The sequence below is a fragment of the Rhinatrema bivittatum genome, chromosome 3 (assembly GCF_901001135.1).
Source record: "Rhinatrema bivittatum chromosome 3, aRhiBiv1.1, whole genome shotgun sequence".
NCBI classification, from domain to species: Eukaryota; Metazoa; Chordata; class Amphibia; order Gymnophiona; family Rhinatrematidae; genus Rhinatrema; species Rhinatrema bivittatum.
In genome coordinates, this window is record NC_042617.1 from 538,965,069 (window position 1) to 538,987,086 (window position 22,018).

Consider the following 22,018-nt stretch of genomic DNA (forward strand, 5'->3'; position numbering starts at 1 on the left):
TGTATCTTTAGATTAAAATAACTTGAGAGGAAATATTTAGCCATCTTTATTTTGAATATTATTATTACTTTTTGACAGAACCGCGACTCTGTGTGACTGTGGGCACTGCACTGCCTGCGAAGGTGTGGGGACGCTATGAGAGGAGCGGGCTCGGGGAGGCTTGGGGCTCGGTTCTCGCGCTTATCGCGATGGAATGGGCTCGTGACCGGCGGTTGCTATGAGAACGTGAAGCCCGGGCATGCGTATTAGTGGCTCCGATAGCCCCGTGCTAGAGAAGCTCGAGAGGAAGAGTCATAGACCGTAAAAGGGCCGACGTTCTTCTCATTCCACTTAGTGCCAGCAACTAGGGAGCCTGGGTGGGCAGAAGGGCAAAGGCAGGTTTTTTCGCCCCACGCCTGTACCTGGGCACTTTTGATTTCCAGGCACCGTGAGATTGTGGATTAACGGAGCGGGCAGAGGTGAGATTGGGCACAGATTTACCCTTATACACAGACACACCGATATATTCAGTCTCGTGTACACTCACTCCTCTCATTATCTCACATGCACTCTTGCACATCTGCTCACTTACCCCCACACACTCTTCTCTCTCCTTTACATGCTCACTCATTCTCCCCACCCGGAACCTACCAGGGCAGCAGCCTGCCTCCTCCTTTGGGCCCACGGGGGAGACAGCAGAAGTCTCCGCCTCCTTTTCGTCTCTGGGGTGGCAGCAGTAGCAAGCGCGCCTTGTTTTGGCCTACACGGCTGGCAGAAGACCTCCATCTGCTACTGTATGTAGGAGAGTTCCCAGGTATGCCCACTTCCCTAACAAAATGGTGCTGCGCAACCCTGGTCAGGGCACTAAACCTCTGAGACTCCAGTGTAGTACGGTGGGCAGGGTTGTGTTCATGCTGTTGTGCCTGCAGCTTTACTCTGAATTTAGCACTGAAAAAATGTACATACAAATATGAGTAAAACATTGCTTACAAATTAGTGTGCCACCATGCAAATCCCATTTTAATTTAAGCATTAGCTATTAGTTCTCAATGCAGATAGGAGGGTAGACTTAACTCATGTTTTCTTAACACTGGAAATTTAACGCCTGGATAAAGACGTAGTAAAGTTTCTGAGCTAGTGTTATCCATGTTTTGTGCACCTAAAAATTAGGTGTACAACTTTTGTGCTAACTCGTCTTTTGTGCTTTTAAGTTTTATGCGCACAACCTTTCTGCACACAATCATATTTTCTGCACACACACCGATGTACATTTGCCCACAAATAATGGTGTGCATAAATCATGTTTTATGTGCATATAACATTTTTCCATGCAGAAAACATGGTTTATATGCATAAATCACACATTATGTGTTCTAAGCATGTATTTGTGCACACATTTTTGGGTCAGGGCACCTTTTTAAAATCCTGATCTATTAGCATACCATTATGTTACTGCATCAGGTTTTTTTTTTTGGTTTTTTTTCAGTATGTCTCCATTAGATGGCTGTAGCTCGCTGCCCTTGCATTAGATAGCTAGGAGAGAGATACCATCACTACATCACCTCCCCTGAGGATGGCGGAAGTGGTATAATTCCCTAGTGTGTGGTAAAGTAGGGTTGGTTTTGGAAGGAGAAGGAGCTGTTTGTGTGTTCTCCAAGTTTAGGCCTACTGCCTAGATAGGGAAGGGAGAGACACTGCCCTGCCAGGTCTTTGAGATAAAGATGAGAGGGTGATTTTTGCCAAGTTGGTGAGGTTTTTTTTTTGTATTTAGGGACCTGTTCCTTTTGGGAGGCAGAAATCCTCACTCCAGAAGAGCACGAGGGATCTGTACACCCCACTCCCTCAAGAGGAGGGTGCAGAGACCAGAAGTTGAAGATATAGTATTGCTTTTGTCAAGATTGTGTTTTTCTATCTAATTAGGAAGTATTTTTCTGCCCTCCTTCCTTGCCCAGCTCTGGAAGTTTAATATCTGGTTCCAGTATAGACAGTTCCTTCAGAAAGGTGCCCTGATATCCGGGGGTCGAAAAGAAATTAAAGGGAAGGAGAGGAAGAAGACACCTGGAGACCCCCAACAGAGTTTCCACCCCTGGGACACAGGACACTGACAGAGTGGAGGATTGGGAGTGCTCATGGGCCTCAGTGCTGAGAGGAAAAGGGACATCCACACTTAGAACAATCCTGCTACCACTGGGAACATGATTTCCACGACATGGAGGATAAACAAGTTCTAAGCCCCTGCCTTGAGGGATACATCCACAGAGATAGAGACACTGAAATTCTGTATTCCCATATGGCTAAAGAACCTGAATGTAACTGGCCACTTTATTATTTGCTCCTATTGCTTATTTTCACTATAATTCACTGTAAACTTTAATTTGAACATCCATCCACTGAGTACAGCCTGTTTATATGTGTGCCTTCCCCAAAGAGCTATGGTATTCTATACACAAAGGAGTTTATTTCAGCCCTGGGCCTTGCAAGTTATCCTTCCCCAAACAGAAAGGACCCACCCCTTAGGACAAGAAGAGGGAGAAAAGAGACTGAGGAAGTAGCCTCAATTTACAAATATTTTTATAACTCTTTTGGACACATGCTATTCATGAAAAAAGTAAAGCAAACTTGCACTGAAATGTAGTTCAGTTTTTCTCATGCTTTATTACATGGGGACAATAACTCTGTCACTATTAGTGAAATCCATTTTACTTGCTGAACCCTCCCTAAAATGAACACTGCATGCCAGAATTAAATAATATTTTAGTTTGTATGGAATTAGAGTTTGGAGACAGGCCTATGCATTTGAAAGGCAGCATAATGATGGTATAGGAGTTTTAAAGGAAAAAGCCCAAGTGTTGAAGGGCAGTGAGAGCTTGAGTGTTGGGAGTATGGGGAGACTTCTATGTGCATAAGGTGATATCTGCTGAAAAGGATATTAATCGTTGATTCAGTGTGAACGACTTAGTCATAGAAAGTGCTTTGTGATAGAAAAGCAAGGATCAGCATTTAAAACACAAGTATGGGAGTTTAAATCAAACATCCTTCATGTCTCTTAGTTCAGATCCCAATTTCCTGAGAAATACATACTGGGGTCCATTTTCAGCCACTGTGCGGCTCGGCTAGTTAGTTATAAACATATCCGGCTAACTAGCAGGGTATATTGAGCAGCACGGTCACTATGTATAACCAGCTAACTTTAGAACAGCCTCATGGCCCAAACACTGTTCGCCGCATAAGTTAAGCAAGCACCTAACTCCAAATAACTTATGGAGCTAACTCTGCTCCTCCCGGAAAAGTCTCCCACCCACCTCTAGCCTGCCCCCCAATTTATGCAGTTATATTCTAGCCGCATACGGCGTTTGAATATCTACCACACTAGATTTCACTTAAACTACATTATTTTGTGATTGCCACGTTAGTCCACTTGAATATGTAGAAATAAAGGTGCACAAACAAGTTGTAGGTACATCTTTTTATTGGAATAATAAATACATCTATGACTAGGTTTTAGTCCAATAGTAACACTGTAAATGATGGCAGATAAAAGACCAAAAACACCCATCTCGTCTGCCCAGCAGTGTTTTTATGCACATCTGCCCAAAGTACATCAAATTCCCGCATGGAACCCAACCTTCAGTCCTGTTGCATCCCCTTTAGAGTTGCAATTGCTGCTCTGTTCAGGTTACCCTGTGCCTTCCAGAAAGCACAATGCAGGCATATAATTGTTGCCTTGGGCTTCAGCTGTCATTCAGTGAAGGTTGCCCAGTGCCTAATTACCATTCTTTTGCCACTAGGTATCTTCTGTGTTTATCCCATGCTTTTTTGAAATCTGTCACTGTCCTTGTCATCACCACCTTCTCCAGGAGGGCAAACCAGGCCTCCACCACATTCTTTGTGAAAAAAATATTTCCTGACATTGTTCTTGAATCTACCCCCTTAAAGTTTAATATTGCGACCCCTAGATCTACAGCTTCCTTTCCATTTGAAGAGGTTTCATTCCTATATATTAATTCTTTTCTGGTATTTAAATGTCTGCATTATATCCCCCATCTTGCCTTTCTTCTAAAAAGATATCTTCTGTAACTTGCTTGGTGACTTATTTCTACTTAAACTGCACAGAATGTATCTCCTTTGGACTAGGCAGCTTGGTTATAAGTGCTGTGTAAATAATAACATCTGTACTAGCATATCATTTTTATGAAATTTTATACTAGTAACAAGAATTCTTATTACAGTTCAAATGCAGTAATGACTGAAAATGAAATGAATTTTAGCCCTCTGACATTGATGATTCCTAAACATTAATATACTCAAGTTGACTTGATTGAAGTGCATCTCTGAATTGTTTACATTTCTGTAACCTGTTCTCTTGCAGTTTTCTGGACTGGAGTATCAGCATTTCCCAACCTTTTCAATCTCAAGGCACACATATTAACAAAAATGTATGGCGCACCAGTATGGACATAGAGATGACTCACACAGTCAAACATAGAGCTAGAGCAGCACTGAAAGCCTGACCAGTTTCTCTTCCAAATTTTAAAACAACGGGAGAGAGGTGACAAGAGACACACATGAACCCATCCCAATGGACCAGCTCCTTCTATATAAAAGTGCAAAAGGAAGAAATTGGTTTGGTGCTCTGTTAGTTACCTTGATTGCCACAGGTGGCTGACAGAGCTCCTCCACTGCTGGTGCTCCCAGAATGAGTGCACACTTTCCCTGTCTCACTCAGCTTGGGGATTAGACACACTTTCCCTGTCTCACTCAGCTTGGGGATTAGACAGAGGTTGAAAAGACTGACGAGGTTTAGGAGGAGGGTGCTTTATTTATTTATTTATTTTTAACTTTTATATACCGACATTCTTGCATTAAATGCAAATCATGCCGGTTTACAGTGAAACAGAAAAAGCAGGAAAAAATTCCTTAGTCAAATACAATGAAACAGCTTAGTTAACAAAGGAAACATAAAAATAAATTTTTACATATACACAAAGGTATACACAAAGGTTTGCACGAAGGGTAATGTGTAATGTGCGAGCTGTACAAAGCAGAGGCCAGCTCTCCATGCCCTGCATGCTCTCCATTAATTCCCACACTGCGGGGCTTATGCTGTAGCTAGAAAGCGGAGATGTGCAAGATTATACATATTCTCAGAAAGGAGTTCTTTCACAAGTAGGAGCCACTGCTTGTGTCTCTTGTTGCTGAGCGGTGTTGGCCTGAATTTTAGTATCAGGCAGGAAGTGATGACATTTCTGTGGCACACGTGATTGGCTCCGAAGGCACATTAGCTGGAAATCACTGAGCTATAAAATCATTGAAGGTGATGTGGCCATGCTCATGAATATGCACTGTTTGAACTTTTGAAGTACTGAACAGTACACACTGGATACAGTTTTCTTTTGGTTGCACACACAGAACTGCAGAGGTTATCTAGTACTCTGTACTGTAATTACTGAGGCTTTTGATGATTCTCCCCAGGCTAAGATACCCCCTACTTTTTCCTATACATTTTAAGATAATGGCATCAGAGGCACTTTTTCCCTTGAATCTTCCATAGTGGCAATTAACCCTCATTTGGAATGAAAAGTTTTAAACAGCCCACAGAAGTTGCAGGCCCACTGTGGCATTTCTCTCTGAAAATGCAGGCCATCTGGTAACAAGGCTGCACTCTGAGCACATTCATTTGCAGGAGCAATTGTACCTCCACAAAGTCCACAGTGATCTTCCCTCCCCAGACCAAACCCCACCCCTTTTCCGTTACAGGTAAAAGTACTCACACTAAAAGGCACAGGTAATTCCACCTACACTGAGGGGAGGAGAGTTTTCAGTGGTGCTTTTCCCAGGGTAAACAGCTCTTTATTTACAGTTAAGATTTGAGAATTTGCATCTGACTTTTTCCTGTTGTTTACTGGTAGAATAGTGGGCTCCTTACCCCAATAATAGGTCGATACAGTAAAGTGTGCTCCGTCGGAGCGCACTGTCAGCCTGCTTTGGACGCGTGTTTTCCCTTACCCCTTATTCAGTAAGGGGAGGAAAACACGCGGCCAAACCGCGGCACCTAATAGCGCCCTCAACATGCAAATGCATGTTGAGGGCGCTATTAGGTATGCGCGCGGGATCCAGTAAGTAAAATGTGCAGCTAAGCCGCACATTTTACTCTAAGAAATTAGCGCCGACCCAAAGGTTGGCACTAATTTCTTCCAGCGCCAGGAAAGTGCACAGAAAAGCAGTAAAAACAGCTTTTCTGTGCACCCTCCGACTTAATATCATAGCGATATTAAGTCGGAGGTCCCCAAAAGTAAAAAAAAGTAAAAAAAATAAAAAATAAAAAAAAATTTGAATTCGGCCCGCGGCTGTCGGGCCGAAAACCGGACGCTCAATTTTGCCGGCGTCCGGTTTCCGAGCCCGTGGCTGTCAGCGGGCTCGAGAACCGACACCGGCAAAATTGAGCATCGGCTGTCAAACCCACTGACAGCCGCCGCTCCTGTCAAAAAGGAGGCGCTAGGGACGCGCTAGTGTCCCTAGCGCCTCCTTTCCCTCGTTTGCACCGCGTCGCCTAATTTGCATGCTGGAGCATACTGGATAGCTCGCACCGGCAAAGGGCCGGTTCGTCCGCTCTCCCGCGGTTTTACAGTATCGGGCTGTAAGTGATTAACTTGAAAACCAGATCCAACCTTCTTTGCAGGGACCATAAACAGGTTATAATGCATGGACTCTGACAATTTTTCTACTTTCTTCAGTATCCAGCTTTCATATGCAGGTCTAATATTATTGCAACTGACCCTGGCTTGAAGAGCAAACTACTGCTCATCATTGAGCTACAGTACATTAGTAAGTTTCTTATCTGAGTACAAGCAGGATGGTAGTCCTCACACATGGGTGACATCATCGGATGGAGCCCGGCCCAGACCTTTCATCTCAAAGAATCTAGAACTTTCAAACATGCCCCACTGAGCATGTGCAGCTGTCATCACCCTGCCCCCTAGGCAGAGTCCCTCAGTCTTTTTCAGTGGAGCCATGTGGTCGCAGGAGCTGTGTGTCTTGCCGTCTTCAGCTTTGCTCTCTCCTCCCAGTTTTTGAAGTGATTTTTTCTAGAGCTGCAGCTGTTTTCTTTCCTTTACCTTACAGTAGTTTTATTTCTTTTCCTTTTTCTTCTTTCCTCTCTCTGCTAACCACATGGCAGGCCTTAGTCACCGTACAGTCTGGCAGAGTCTATTTCTATCCCTTATTTAAATAAATATATATATATATATACACTACACCAGTTTAGTATTGCTCTGTTTTTGTACCTTTGTCAGGTGCTGACAGGAATGACTGAATGCAGTCCGTGGGTGATCCGTGTAGGTTGCTGAGTCTGGGGACTCGGCTGAGTTCTACCCGGGCAGGAGTTCCATGTCGTTTCACTGATTGATCGGCTTCGATGGAGGTTTAGACAGTGCAGAGATCGAGGACCACACTGTTGCTGTGGGGGCGAGAGCTCATCCTCCCCACATTCAAAGGAAGTAGTTTCCACAGGTAGGAGTCCTGGATGACGTAGTATTTGCTCCTGTTTGCCAGAGAGTTAGAGTGTATAGCATTAAATGATGAGTGGCATAATTGGCATCACAGAGACTTGGTGGAAGGAGGATAACCAATGGGACAGTGCTTTATCAGGGTACAAATTATATTGCAATGATAGGGATGATCAACTTGGTGGGGGTGTGGCACTTTATGTCCAGGAGGGTATAGAGTCCAACAGGATAAAGATCATACAAGAGACTAAACACTCAGTAGAATCTATATGGGTAGAAATCCCTCGTGTGTTGGGTAAGAGTATAGTGATCGGAGTATACCACCGTCCACCTGGACAAAATGGTCAGACAAATGATGAAATGCTATTTTATTTTTTTTATTTAAATACTTTTGATATACCAATACTCAAGACTAGTGTCTTATCGTACCGGTTTACATTGAAACAAGGGGTAACCAATTAACTATGAAGATAAAGTTACAATGAACAGGGGGTTTACAGAGCGGGAGAGTAGAGAGCAAAAGCATACGATTAACATAATAAGTTATAAATAACTAAGTTTAACATAACGAAGTTTAACATAGGAACGAATGTAGCAAGCTTAGACAATAGATTAGTGTTTAGGTCTATAAAGCTGCAGGCACGAATGAGAGAGGAGGAGGGGGGGGGGATCTGTGAGAATGGATTGCATAGCAGTGCTGTCAGTATGGTGTCCATTAAGGGAAGGCTTGGGTGAACAGCCACATTTTTAGTTTCTTTCTCATTGTTCTTCACCCGCTTTCCCGGCACGCGCACAGGCCAGTGTCCTGTGCGTGCGATCCAGTAAATAAAAATATGCTAATTGGGGCCCGCGGTAAAAGGAGGCGCTAGGGACACTAGCACGTCCCTAGTGCCTCCGTTTTGACAGGAGCGGTGGCTGTCAGCAGGTTTGACAGCCGATGCTCAATTTTGCCGGCGTCTGTTCTCAAACCCGCTGACAGCCATGGGTTCGGAAACCGGATGCCGGCAAAATTGAGCGTCCAGTTTTCAACCCGCGAGCTGATTTTTTAATTTTTTAATTTTTTTTAAATTATTTTTTACTTTTGGGACCTCCGACTTAATATCACCATGATATTAAGTTGGAGGGTGTACAGAAAATCACTTTCCCGGTGCCAAGAGAAATTAACAAGGTAGGCGCTAATTTCTGAAAGTAAAATGTGCGGCTTGGCTGCACATTTTACTTAGTGAATCACGCGGGAATAACTAATAGGGCCTCAACATGCATTTGCATGTTGCGGGTGCTATTAGTTTCGGGGGGTTGGATGCGCGTTTGTGACGCGCTATTACCCCTTACTGAATAAGGAGTAAAGCCAGATTTCTGGACAAGTTGGGAAAAGTGTTGAGTCAACAGCGTTGATTTTAAGACCCTCACGCGTGCGTCCATGTGCGGTTATAACATGCACACGCCGGCACGCATATTATAGAATCTGAAGACCATGTGCACTGGGTTTTAAAATCTGCGTGCACATGTAAGGACGGCCCGCAACTCGGGGGGGGGGGGGCATTTTACAAAGCAACACTTGGCAACGTGAGTAGGGCTTCCCCAGTTCCCTCCCAGTCCGCTCCAATTAAGGCACTCCCTATCTAACCTTCCTACCTTTTACCCTCTCCTCCCCAACCCCTGTGGCTGCCGGTGCACTTTTCCCCAGGACAGTGGCTAATGGCACTGGCCTGCCTTACCCAGACCATGCCCCCAGCCCACCCCATTTGGAGAGGCCCGGCCCTTCGGCGCGTAACGGGGTTTATGTGTGCGGCTGAGCCCTTCCAAAAATGTGCGCGGCATGCGCATGGCCCTTTTAAAATCGGACCGAATGTGCACAAGGATAAAGATCCTTGCACAAATGACTTTGGTCTCCTCCAAATTTTGGACACACTGGTAGAACCAGCAGCTCTCCCCATCCATGACATCCTACAAGAATTACAAACAAAGATGTGGAAAAATCCTATTTCCAGTGCCCTATTCCTGTGGAAAAATCCCTGGGACAATGCAATCACCGTATCAATCAGTTGTTGTAGGATCAGCTCTTAAAAAAATCAAAAAGAACAAGAACATACTCAAATACTCTACCGGGAAAGGAACCCAAATTATTGGATATTTTTGGTAAAAAGGTGTTTCAAAGCTCCATGCCAAATGCACGGATTTCTATATGGTTCAGTACTTACAGGATCGTATCCAAAAGCTGAAACCTTTCCTTGCATCAGATGAAGTCATGCTCTGTCAGCCATGCCTAGATACTGAAGAATGTATACACCATCTTATTTGCTCCATTTACGAGATGTTCAACATCACAGCACATACTTCCAGTAGCTTTTGCGACAATCTCCATGACAAATTGGTGGACATCTCATGTCAAAGTGATCACCTTTTTGGCTTGGATGTTGAGAGCTCAATAATCACCAAAATCTCTCTAACGAAAGAGGTTGAGGACATTATACCATCCATCAGAAAACCATCAACTAGAAGAGGCTACAGTTTTAAATGGAGAAAATTCTCCATTTGGTGTCATCTCAATATTTTGAATCCTTTCATATGTGAACTCAAGGAGTTACTGATCTACTTAAGCTTTTAGCATCAGTTCTTGCTACCTCATCTCTAAAAATACATCTCAGTGCCATGGCAGCTTATCATACCCAAATTGAGGATAAGCCAATCTCCACTCATCCATTAGTATTAAAGTTCATGAAAGGCCTATAGCATACTAAACCAGTTGTGAAATTACCTGTACCATAGGACCTAAATAGGGTTCCAGTACAACTGATGAAGCCACCATTTGAACCACTGGCATTGGCTTTGTTCAAGTTTATAACATGGAAATATTCCTTGTACCAGTCAAGTCAGCCAGAAGCGTCAGCAAACTTCAGGCCTTGGGGTTCATTATCCTCCTGATATGCTATTCTTTCACAATATGGTAGTACTCCATACTCACTATTTTCAGTAGAAACTTAGGGGGTCATTTTCAAAGGAGTTACGCATGTAAAAGTGACATACTATCGTAGCAATTTTCAAAAGCTATTTACTCGAGTAAAGTGCACTTACTTGAGTAAATCCTATGGACAATTCAATGGCATATATTGTAGCAATTTTGAAAAGCCCACTTACTTGAGTAAAGTGTATTTACTCGAGCAAAAACCAGTTTTGCTCGAGTAAATGCTTTTTAAAATCTACCCCTAAGGATATCAGGTTTTCATATCAAGCAATCCATAGTTACCTACGTTCTTCCCGAGGCCACACGCTCATGCAGGTGAGAAAGTCCTTCATATCTTAGACTGTAAAAGGGCACTGGCTTCTGGCAAGAGAACTCAACCTCATCGTCAGGCTTCTCAGCTATTTGTCTCCTATGATCCTAACAGACTAGGCTTAGCAGTGACCAAATGTACATTGTCCAACTGGATCCCACATTGCTACACTCTAAAAGGCAGGGCCTTGCAAGGAATGAATCCTGCCTTCTCAGGAAGCCGAAAGTTCCTTCTTAGCAGGAGAAATCAAAAACTGTGAGCTGTGGTCTCCATGGAAAAGATAAGACTGAAGAGGCCACCAAATGGATGCATGACAATAGAACATGCTGCATATGCTCAACAGGGCATGCTTAAAGTTTTTAGAAACGTTTATCAAATTTCTGGGCTGGGCTCCATCTGATGTCATCACCCATGTAGGAGTACTGCGATCCTGCTTGTTCTCAGCAAAATCTGCTTATGAAATCACCTTCTCAAAATTCATGAAAATGTGGAGCATCTCCCAGAAAGTAAAGTTGCAGAAAAGTGAAAAACTACAACAACAAAAAAATACCAAGCAACTTTCAACTACTATTGTTATAAATCAGACCAAATTAATTAATTGAAAACTGCCTAGTGGCAAACTCCATGCAAGGGAGAGAATTGATGCATGAGAGCTGGTGATGGAGCTTGTGCTGTCTGTGGTATGGGAAAGGGCTCAGCAGTCATGGGCTTCTTCTACTTCACATTGACAAAAAGGAAGTAGAGCTGGGGGAGGCACTTGTGTAAGGGGGTGGGGGGGTCAGGATTGGGTGTGAACACAGTCTCCCTCTTCCTTACTCCTATGATCTGCTAGCCCCAACCAGTGTTTAACCCCCCAGCTGTCCTTTGCCCTGGGTAACACGAGAAAGGCATTCAAATAGCAAACATTTGAAACTTGTGAGCAGTAGCAAAGGAACCTGGATTGAAATCTTGACAATTGGCACTACTCTTACAGGTTTCAAACTTGTGCTAATTCCACCCCTTTTTTTCGTCTGTTCTTTGAACTGCAGTGCCTGCTGAACAGGAGGGGGGGGGGGGGGAGGGCTGCATACAGTACCTGAATGTGATTCACTTTTAAGTGCTTGATAAATGGGACTATAAAATAAATTGGCTTAGAATTATGGAGCAGAGCAACTCTTCCTTGCTCTCGTCTACTCATGGTTTGCCTCCTTCTTCTCTGCAGACTGCCTGGAGGAGGAGAGGTTGGAGCACAACACCCCTGCTGCTCTTAAGGCTGAAAAGAAGTGGCAGAACTTCTTTCCAGACAGTTCCCCACAAATTAATCCCTGACTGCATGCAGGGACCGACTGCATGCAAAAAAAGCAGGAATAAACTGGGGTACTAGTCTTCAACAGTAGTCCAACACATAAGAAAACTGCTCAGAATCAAAGCAAGAAGAGCAATTCTTAAATGTCAACGGAATGAACATAAGATTTTTTTTCACATGCAAAATAAAAAACAAAATTGAGACAAAATATCTGATTGTGTCACTTTATTTTGTCTTTCTGAATACCTTTTGTTACAGAGTTAAACAATTCCATACATCCTTCAGCCATTGAAAGGGCCATGAGAATGGCACAATCGTTTATTGATGCCCATGTCTAACTTTACAGAGATTAGTCAGAATGGCACTGCTACTATTTGTGATACAGCTACTTTGGTCAGTCAGCTTCCTGAAAACAAGCATACCCAATCCTCACATGTTAAGACAGTCAATTTAGCAAATTATCACGGTCACTAGACTCCCTCCCTCCCCCCCCCCCCCCCCAAGTCCCCGCATAGTACTGCCTGATATACTGCACTTGCAGCGTGCAAAGTACACATTAAAGACTATCATTACAAGTACTTTCACACAGTCCATAAACACCTTGCCTCCTATAACTGTAGGTGGGGTGGAGTGTATTCAGACTGTGTATATAAATCTATCTATATGTATACACATATACATATATATCCTCCATAATTTCAACATGATAATAACCTTTCCTTACAGTTCCTAATGCAAAGGCACTGTGATGCTGAAAGATAAAGACATTTCTTCAATGCGTTTGAGCACCCCAAGGCTCCTGGATGTGCTGTGTGAACCTTCTCTCCACCATTCACAGTGCCACTGTATTCTGACAATCCTGGAAGAAAAACTGCCTGCAGCATGTGTCTGTCAGGATTATCGAGCCGGAGCAGTACACTAACATATGTTATCGCTGATTATTAGTGAGGTAACAGATTATTCACAACACAGTTTAAAAAAAAATAAACAAAAAATTCACTTCCTTTTTACAGGTCCTGTCCAGCAGGAGATGCCTTCCTTCTCCTTGAAAGTTTTGTACAAAGGCAGAAGCAATTTCTGTATGTGTTTATACAATCTGAGTAAGTTATTTTTGTGTTTGTCGTACATTCATCAGGACAGGTTGAATAGGATGCTACCAAGAGAAGAAACACAGTGAGACAAATGGCTTGTATAGGCCTGTGAAAGCAAAAGGCACTCACCCAAAGGATTAAAGGAGTTTACCTACTTATCTGAACAGAGAACAAACAAACACTGCTACAGCTGTCTCAAGAACATTTTGACAGGTCAGGTACTGTCCTGCTGGGAATTTTTGTCAAGTAACTAATAGGACGGTAGTCTTATTTATTGCCACCAAATATCTGAGACGGGCAACACATACTTTCCATGAAGAGAACCTGCTGGTTGAAGCATCATCTTCGGAAAGCTGCTGGCCTTCTTACATTTTGTATGGGATGTTCTCTTCTGGTAAGTGATAGAGCTAGACACGATGGTAATGGCTAAGGATGCAGATAGTTTATTACTGTTATGTGGAAGCAGGAGGAAGTCGCCCGTACTGGAGTTTCACCCTTCCATGATTTAAGTCGCTTGCATATGAGGCTCCCTCCTCGGCGACTTAGAAAACATGAACTCGAGCTTTCCGTCAGGCCAAGGCCTAAAAGCAATCCTTGTAAGCAAGTACCAGTACCCCAAAAGCTCCATCTCCACAGAATTCCTGTGCTGCATAAACACAAGTATATGTTCATTGACTTTTTTTTTGGGAGGGGAGGAAGGTTTGGCATACAAAAACGTTAATGGTTCTAGTGGCCATAGTTTAAAAATACTCCTTCCAAGAGGTTTTCCTTCATGTCCAAGCAATTAACAAAATGAGCCTTTAAAGATGGCTGTGATCTATGCTCAGCCCTGATGTTTTCCGACCTACTGTTACTGCAGCCAGGGATCAACCTTAACAGCAGCTCAGGGAAAGTACTAGGGCAATCTGTACATAAATCTTAGCCCTTCAATACCAGGGGCTGCTTTTTTTCCTTTACCATGTTAGGCTATGGTCTATACAGAGGTCCCAGCTTCTGGCTGGGCATCTCCCTCAGCCGTCAACCTCCATCTCTCATTGACAATGCTAAACACGCTTACTGACGGCACAATGAAAAGGAAATAAACAATCTAATGTACAGTGATGCTTTAAGACTTTGGCCATCATCTATGATGCTACCAAGTTAACCCAATAATGGTGATAGAATTTTGAAGATGAAACTAAAATATTTTATTCCTTTAATTTAGCATTCTGTATTACATGTTTACCAGTGTTACAAGAATTTAACAAGTAAAACAATTATCGATCAACTTAAAAAGGCGATAAGCCTTAGGTCCCAATTCCAGCCCCCAGGGGCAATATGCATCTTCTGCATCTAGTGCAGTCACATACCAGAAAAGGCAGAGCCGGCATAGAAGGTTTAGACTGAACCTCTAGGAACTGATCCATACAGCTTTTTTTTTTTTGGCATGCAAGTCCACTTTGCAGGGGACACACAGCAGGACATAGAAGTGTGATTTGGTACCCAGCTCCCTGCTGACCATGTGTGTGTGTGTATCAACTTTATAAAGTGCCCTTGTGTTTTTTTTTCTTGTTTAGAATTACAGCCAGACATTAAGCTCTAGACAAACATAATGCAGATATGTAAATTCTTCTTAAAGTTCCAACTATGTTGCAGACATATACATAAATGTGCTGCACATTCATCCTTCAAGATTCAAATAATGTAAATACAAAATAAATTTCTACTGTACCCGTTCAAATGTTTTTAATGATTAAAATTTTCATGACAAGACTTCAGATATTTACCCTTGGAACTGGAGATTGGTCTTTCAGAGAAGGGGCATTATTTCTTCAATCTTACGGATGCATCACCTTATCTGCGACAGTTACCTCTTTAAAACAGGAGTTTATTTATCTACACAGTCTTAGTTATAAGTTGTAGGTTGCCAAAATATTTTCACTAACTTGATTAAGCTAAGCGGCCTCCGAAATACAGTTGTCTTGAAAGCACAAGATTCTGTATGTAGATACTGGTGCTTCATTTTATTTAGAAAGAGAAGTCAAACAAACACGTTGAAAGTGATACTATTTAGCCTTGGTTCAATACGAAGAGAGGCTTGTCAAACTGTACTGATGGGTGTGTGTGTTGGCTCCTCATAACTTCTGAATGGCTGGACCTTGCTCTACTTGACGTGGAACAAGGTCCAGCCTGTTTTAGTTTTTGAACTTGAGGAGTGCTTTTAGGGGGTGCAGGAGGGAGACAAAAGTTGCAATATTTGCCATAAGAAATGCATTGGAACTACAACTGAAGCTAGATAGAATGTCGCTCCCTCTACTTGTTTTCTAGGCATTTGCAATTATTATTTGAAAGTTATGCTCCCTTTTTATCAGGTCAGCAGAAATGTATTTCTTGACCTTTATTTTCACATACCTAAGACAATCTCATTGCTTCATGATGGACCAGATGTACTAAATCCCCCTTCCCACTCCAGTTTGTGCCTATGGGAAAATATCTTTATTTGAATGCACAATTTATCTTCTAAAGAAGTTATTTAACTTGACAAATTCTCTGCTATATATGGCTGTCAGTAGAAGAAATAAAACCTCCTAAGCTAAGGCACTAATAAATCCAAAAATTGATCTGCTCTTTAAAACACAACTTATGGAGTACAACCTTGCTGAAAACGAGCTTTAGTGCAACTGAAAGAGTGGGTAAGAGACTCTTCTATGGACATTAGGAGGTCCATATTCAGAAGCATTTAGCCAGATACCTCAGACGTTATTTGACCACATGAATATTTGGGCACTTATCTGGCTTAACCTTGGATAGATAAGTTAGGGGTGTTCCATGTAGGTAATTGGGAGGAGCAGAATTAGCCAGATAAGTTATCCACCTAAGTCTAGTCATCCCGAAGACTTATCCTAAAGTTAGTTGGAAAGACTTATCTGGCTAACTTTAGGATAGCTGGATGTATTCAGTGAATATACATGCTAAGTTAGCTGGATAATTTTATCTGGCTAACTAGCCGAGCCACACTTCAGCCGAATATGAATCCCCTTCATGACTATTATTGTTTGTTTACTCCTTCAGTGATCAATGCAGCTGCATGAAAACAAGCAGACAGCATCAACTGAGGTCTATACCCCAGTGTTTCCCAATCTTTTCCCACCCAAGACACACCTACATTAACAAACTTATGTGGCCTACCAACCTTCACAGAGCAGGCAGTGCAGACATGGAGAGGACACATATGGCCAAAAGAAGCACTGAGAGCCCCACCAGTCTCTCTTCTAAAATTTAAAGCAAAGAGAAAGAGGGAGGCTAAGACTCATAAACCCATCATGATGGACCAGCTCCCTTTATATACACAACTGCGGGAGAAGGAAGATGGCGGTGTAGCGTGGGCAGTCAGATTTGTCTGTTATCGTGGCCTGCCACATGCACTGCTGCTGCTTCCAACATTCAAACTGAGTCACATCCAGTGCTCACTTTCCCTGTCTCATTCAGCCTGGGGATAAGACAGAAGACTCAAAAGATGGGGAAGATGAAGAGGTGCTATGTGCATTGTGTGTGCTGCACATAGCTGATCCCAGTTATCCATGCCTTGCATGCTGCTTACTAAATACCATAACTCTGGGGCTCATGCTGTAGCTAGGAAGTAGAGACATGCAGGTTCTCATAAAGACGTTCCTACACCTTTAAGAGACACCACTGGTTTCTTTTGTTGCTGTGAGCAGAGCCCAGGTGCTGGTCTGGATCTGAGCATCAGGCAGTGGTAACTTTTCCCATGGCACACTTGATCAGCTTTGCCGTGGAATACTGGTTGGGAAACAAGGGTGCACTGTACACTCATGTAGAACCATAAATGCTTACAAAATATGTGGAGGTACGGTTGGTCTGCACACCTTTTAGGACAACCAAGTTTAGGACTGAAATTAATAAAAACCCGAAAGAGGAGAATTTCAAAATGAGGATTAAAAACGGACATAAACCTGAAAATAAATGTCTGCCAGAGAGATGAACGTGTCGGAGATCTTTCATTAGATCCTACTACCTCTCATCACACATTGCATTGTATACAGAAGGAAGGTTTGCTTAGCCTTACCAAACCAATATCTTATTTTTGTATTTTCAAAGATAATTATTTTTAAAACCCTGACTTCTTGCAGCAATTTGCACTTGAGATAGTTTTTAAACTGAAGAAAATGTGAAACCTCCAAAATCAAATGACCCAGCTATGACAGATCACCAAGATTTTTCCTTCCTCCCCCCCCCCCCCCCCCAATCTTCAGACAAAACTGGTGTATAGGCCAACGACAGGCAAAATCACCCCCTTTAAACAAGGGCAAGGTACAAAACTTCCAGCTTCAGAGGATTTTTCAGCTCCCAATGGAACAGATACAACTTTGAAAAAGTCTACATGGGTGTATAAGTGGAATTTCTGAGGAGGAATAATACTGGAAGTGAAATCTGTAGTACTCTTTCACAGACACAGAGGTACACATATAGAAAAAGTCCCTGCATTTTTTCTGCCTACTTTGGTTGAAAAAGCGGCACTGATCAGAGAAAAAAAGTTTACAATCCCCACTAATGGCATGATTTGGGGATATGCATCATACAATGCTTTATCACTATCTTTACTGCAATAATCATTTTTTTATTGCACTGGATTTCCAACAGCACTCAAAATATAAATCAACTTAGTGAAAATAAGACATTGTGGCAGTACATTTGTTCCATGGCATTGCAAGGAACACACACACTTTTCTATACACATACCTTGTAGTTAATTATCAAAGGTTAACTACTTGGGCAATTTCCCTTTGAAAATTAAGTGCAAGCATGCACGTCCTTTGCACCTGTTGGTTCTGCAGGCAGCTGATCGGAGTAAAAACAGCATTGGTACATTTGAAATGACCTAAACATATCCCTGGGAACACTTCTTTATCAACCGGCTAAAAGGCAGCATGTACGTTTAGCAGCTGTCAGGAGGACAACTTCAGCCAGGGTAATCAGCCCAGATATTTACCCTGCTAAATTCTCTGAAAATAGTCCCCTGTATTTAGAACTAATTTGCTAACAGAAAATCACTTTCGTATTTTAACAGCTTAGCAGTTTCAAGATCAAGGATTTCAGGTCATGGGATTCGATTCACCCAAATCTGAGAATTGGGGGAAACAATGCAGCAGAAAGTTACTGTCACCTTCAGCAAATAATAATATTGAAACGCTATGTGAAAAATAAGGCGTGCCCTATGGACATGACTGAAGCCTGGGAAGGGAGGGGGAAATGGCTGTTGCTATGGTAGCGGTCCCTGCAGGCCAGCAAGTGGTGCTGAGGCTTTTTAGAACACTTGTTAATTGGGATTTCAGCTCTATTTCCCCTTCAGAGGCTAAAAGGATTATGGAGAAATTGAGCCTATAGTGAAGAGCTCAACTAGTACAGAAACAGCTTGTTAGGCAAGACTGGAGAACATAGTAACAGAGTAATGACAAGAGAAAAGGACCAAATAGTCCATCCAGTCTGCCCAGCAAGCTTCTTATGGTAGCATCTGCCACACCGTACAGGTTACCTCCATGTTTCTCTTAAGGGTAGCAACTGCCACTCCTTGCAGTTATTCCCAAGCATGGCAATTTCTTATGTTCTTATGTACTGCTAGCAACATTTTTACTGGGTGATGAGCCTAGCAAATTCAGGCAGTGCTTATTTATGGAATTGGCCTTAGAAGCAGTCCTGTTCTTTTTCACTTATGTTTGCATATCAGTACTCCAGACCGTAAAAGTCAGGGCCCCATGTCATCTGAATCCAACTCCTCTTCCACTTCCCCCTCTCCAAAGCGGAGTTGTCTCAAAAGCATCAAGGCTTATTGGTTAAGGGTAGAAACTGCTGCTCCGTGCAGATTACCCCCATTCTTTCTTTTAGCAGTCTCCATTAATTTTCCCACCACAGAGGTGAGGGCTAACCAGTCTACAGTTTTCATCCTCCTCTCTGCTACCACTCTTGTGAAGCGGGACCAAAAACACTCTTCTCCAGTCTTGTGGCACCTCTCCCGTTTCCAGGGATTTATTGAACAAGTCTTTCAGCAGACCTGACAGGACATCTCTGCCCTCCCATAGTATCCTGGGATGTACCTCATATAGCCTTGTCCACTTTCAGTATTCCTAGCTCTTCCCATTCATTCTCTTCTGTAAAATAAGTTGTATCTATCCCAGTCCCATCTATGGTCTTGTCAACCAGCAACGATCCTTCTCTCAGAGTTTTTTTTGTCTGACACTACACCATGCTCCTTATCATTTTTCAATTTCACAACATAATTTCGGGCCTTCCTTCTTTCTCTGATATATCTGAAAAATGTTCTTTCACCTCTCTTTACCGCTTAACAATCCTTTCTTCTGCTTGACCTTTTGCTTTCCTGATTTTTCTTTGTCACCCTCAATTTCATCAGGTATTCTCCCAGTGTTCCTCTTTTTGGGATTTTTTATATTTCCCGAATGCTGTTTATTTTGCTTTTATTTTTCAGCCACCTCCTTTGAGAACCATTTGGTTTCTTTTTCCTTTCTCCAGGTATATCTCCATTTTGTCAAAGTCTGTACTTTTGAAATTCAGAACGCAGGTCTTCGTGTGACTTCTCTGTATAATTTCATATGTGATATCAAATCATATTGTTTGATGATCACTGGTGCTCAGGTGGGCACCTATCCGGACTTTAGAGACATTATTCCCATTAGTGAGCACTAGGTCGAGTATCACAGCCTTCCTCATGGGTTCCATTACCGTTTGGTTTGAGCAGAACCACTTGAAGGGCATCCACTATCTCTCTACTTCTTGCAGATTCTGTAGAAGAGATACTCCAATCCACATCCAGCAGATTAAAATTTCCAACGATCAACATTTCTCCCTTCTTTCCCAACTTTTGGATGTCTTTCACCAGATCTTGATCCTGGTCTTCAGTTTGGGTTGGAGGCCTGTAGACAACTCCGGTGTGAATGGAAAAACCATTGTCTTATTTTAGGTAGCAATGTAGAAAAGGAAATGTCACAATGAATTTCTCTGAATCGCCGTATCCCCACAGGAATAGATATATTTGTTTTATATTTATTTTAAATTATATAGCCGCATCATCAAGCCTGTCAGCGTGTTCTCTGAATGTTGACAGGAGAGCCGCCCGGACTTCTAATCATCTGCGGCAGTCTTTTTTTTGAGTTTTTCAATTTTGCATTTTTTTCAATTTTACAATCTTTTCTTCACTGCAGCACTTATTTATAATGTAGATCTTAAACAAAAGCTCGTTAAACCGCTACCTTCAAAATGGACGAACATCGTCTCTGTGAAAAATTGAAAAACTAAAAAAAAAGACTGCCGCAGATGATTAGAAGTCCGGGCGGCTCTCCTGTCAACATTCAGAGAACACGATGACAGGCTTGATGATGCGGCTATATAATTTAAAATAAATATAAAACAAATATATCTATTCCTGTGGGGATACGGCGATTCAGAGAAATTCATTGTGACATTTCCTTTTCTACATTGTTTCTTAATATTGATGGAAATTGTCTGAGTTCTTTTTGTATACTTATTTTAGGTAGCCCATAATGCTTCCTCCCTATCCCTTGTCCCTTGCATTTCGGTTGCATTGATATTGTTTTTGACAAAGTAGTACTCCCCTTATTCTGTCCTCTTTGTCCTTCCTTAACAAGTTATAGCCTGAGGGGGGAGAATCAAGATGGCCACGACAAGGGAGGTCACGCTGAAGGAGCTCCCGATAACGCTAATTCTTATTCTTCTTACCAATATGCCCCACATGAAATGAAAGGGCAAATACGGGTGGAAACCCCGTCCATGCCGTTACCTGCCCTTTCACAAGCAAATATCGAGAACTTCTTTGCGCCGACGGCAATTTCTACCCCGGGTGGAGTGTCCGCTGTGATGCCAGGCAAGGAGCAAACGCTGACATCATTGAACTTATTAACATCATTGAGCCCCGGGGCTCCCACAACTCCTTCACCTCTGCGTTTGAGGCAGCCATTGGATTTGGGACCAGCAACTCGACCAAAGCTGCCAAGTGAACCGGTTACCTTCGGGAGGACTCCGTTGGAGTTGACCACAAACGCATATACTGCTGGAGGAAATGGAACCTTGGCGCATACCCCACAGCGTTTTCTGGAGTAGAGTGCAGATAAAGAGCTGGAATCTATTCCTTCAGAGAAAAGAACATCGGGGAATGAAGGCCTGACTGTGTCTCCAGTTTTGGGAGAAAATGGCCGCCATGAGGGTGCGGTAAGCGCTGTTTCTACCTTAACTGCTATTAAGTTGCAAGATATTACTTTACAAACTGTTTGGAAGGCCCTAATTTCTTTAGAATCCTCCATAGTGACTTTGTCAAAAATTATGACGGATACATAAAACCATATCCATCAGATGGACCCTTTGTTGGTTGTACACACTGAGAAATTACAAGATCTGGAGAATCGTGTATCAGCACTTCAAACTACACAGACCACATTGGTACAAGGAGAATTGACAAATTCTAGAAAAATAGAGAACTTGGAAAATGAAATAAGATCAAGAAATCTAAGAATATTACATTTTCCACATATAAGTTTGATTGCTCCATGTGAGCAATTTAAAAAGTATTTAGTGGAAATTCTACAGATGTCTAGAGAATTGATTCCATCTATTGTCAATATATACTTTATAAGAACTGAGAAAAAAGATAGGCAGGAAAACCTAATTCAAAATTTGGATACTGGAAACCTTACAAGTTTCCAGGAACAACCGTCTGAAGAGCAAGTAGAGTACTATGGGATGTTAGTCACTTTTTCATCTGTGGCAGATAAAGATTTAGTCTTAAGATTATTTCTCCGGAATAGAGAAAAATTGTATCTAGGATATAAGATATGGATGTACCCAGATCTGACTAAG

The 22,018-nt window shown here is 42.4% G+C and overlaps 1 long non-coding RNA gene across 1 annotated transcript; it reads left to right on the forward strand.

The window, feature by feature from the left end:
* The first annotated feature begins 263 nt into the window (after positions 1-263).
* On the forward strand, positions 264-12,243 carry LOC115088271. The gene is made up of 3 exons (XR_003855735.1): positions 264-458; positions 7,272-7,488; positions 11,961-12,243. It is a non-coding gene; the product is annotated as an uncharacterized LOC115088271 (long non-coding RNA).
* The last annotated feature ends 9,775 nt before the right edge of the window (positions 12,244-22,018 follow it).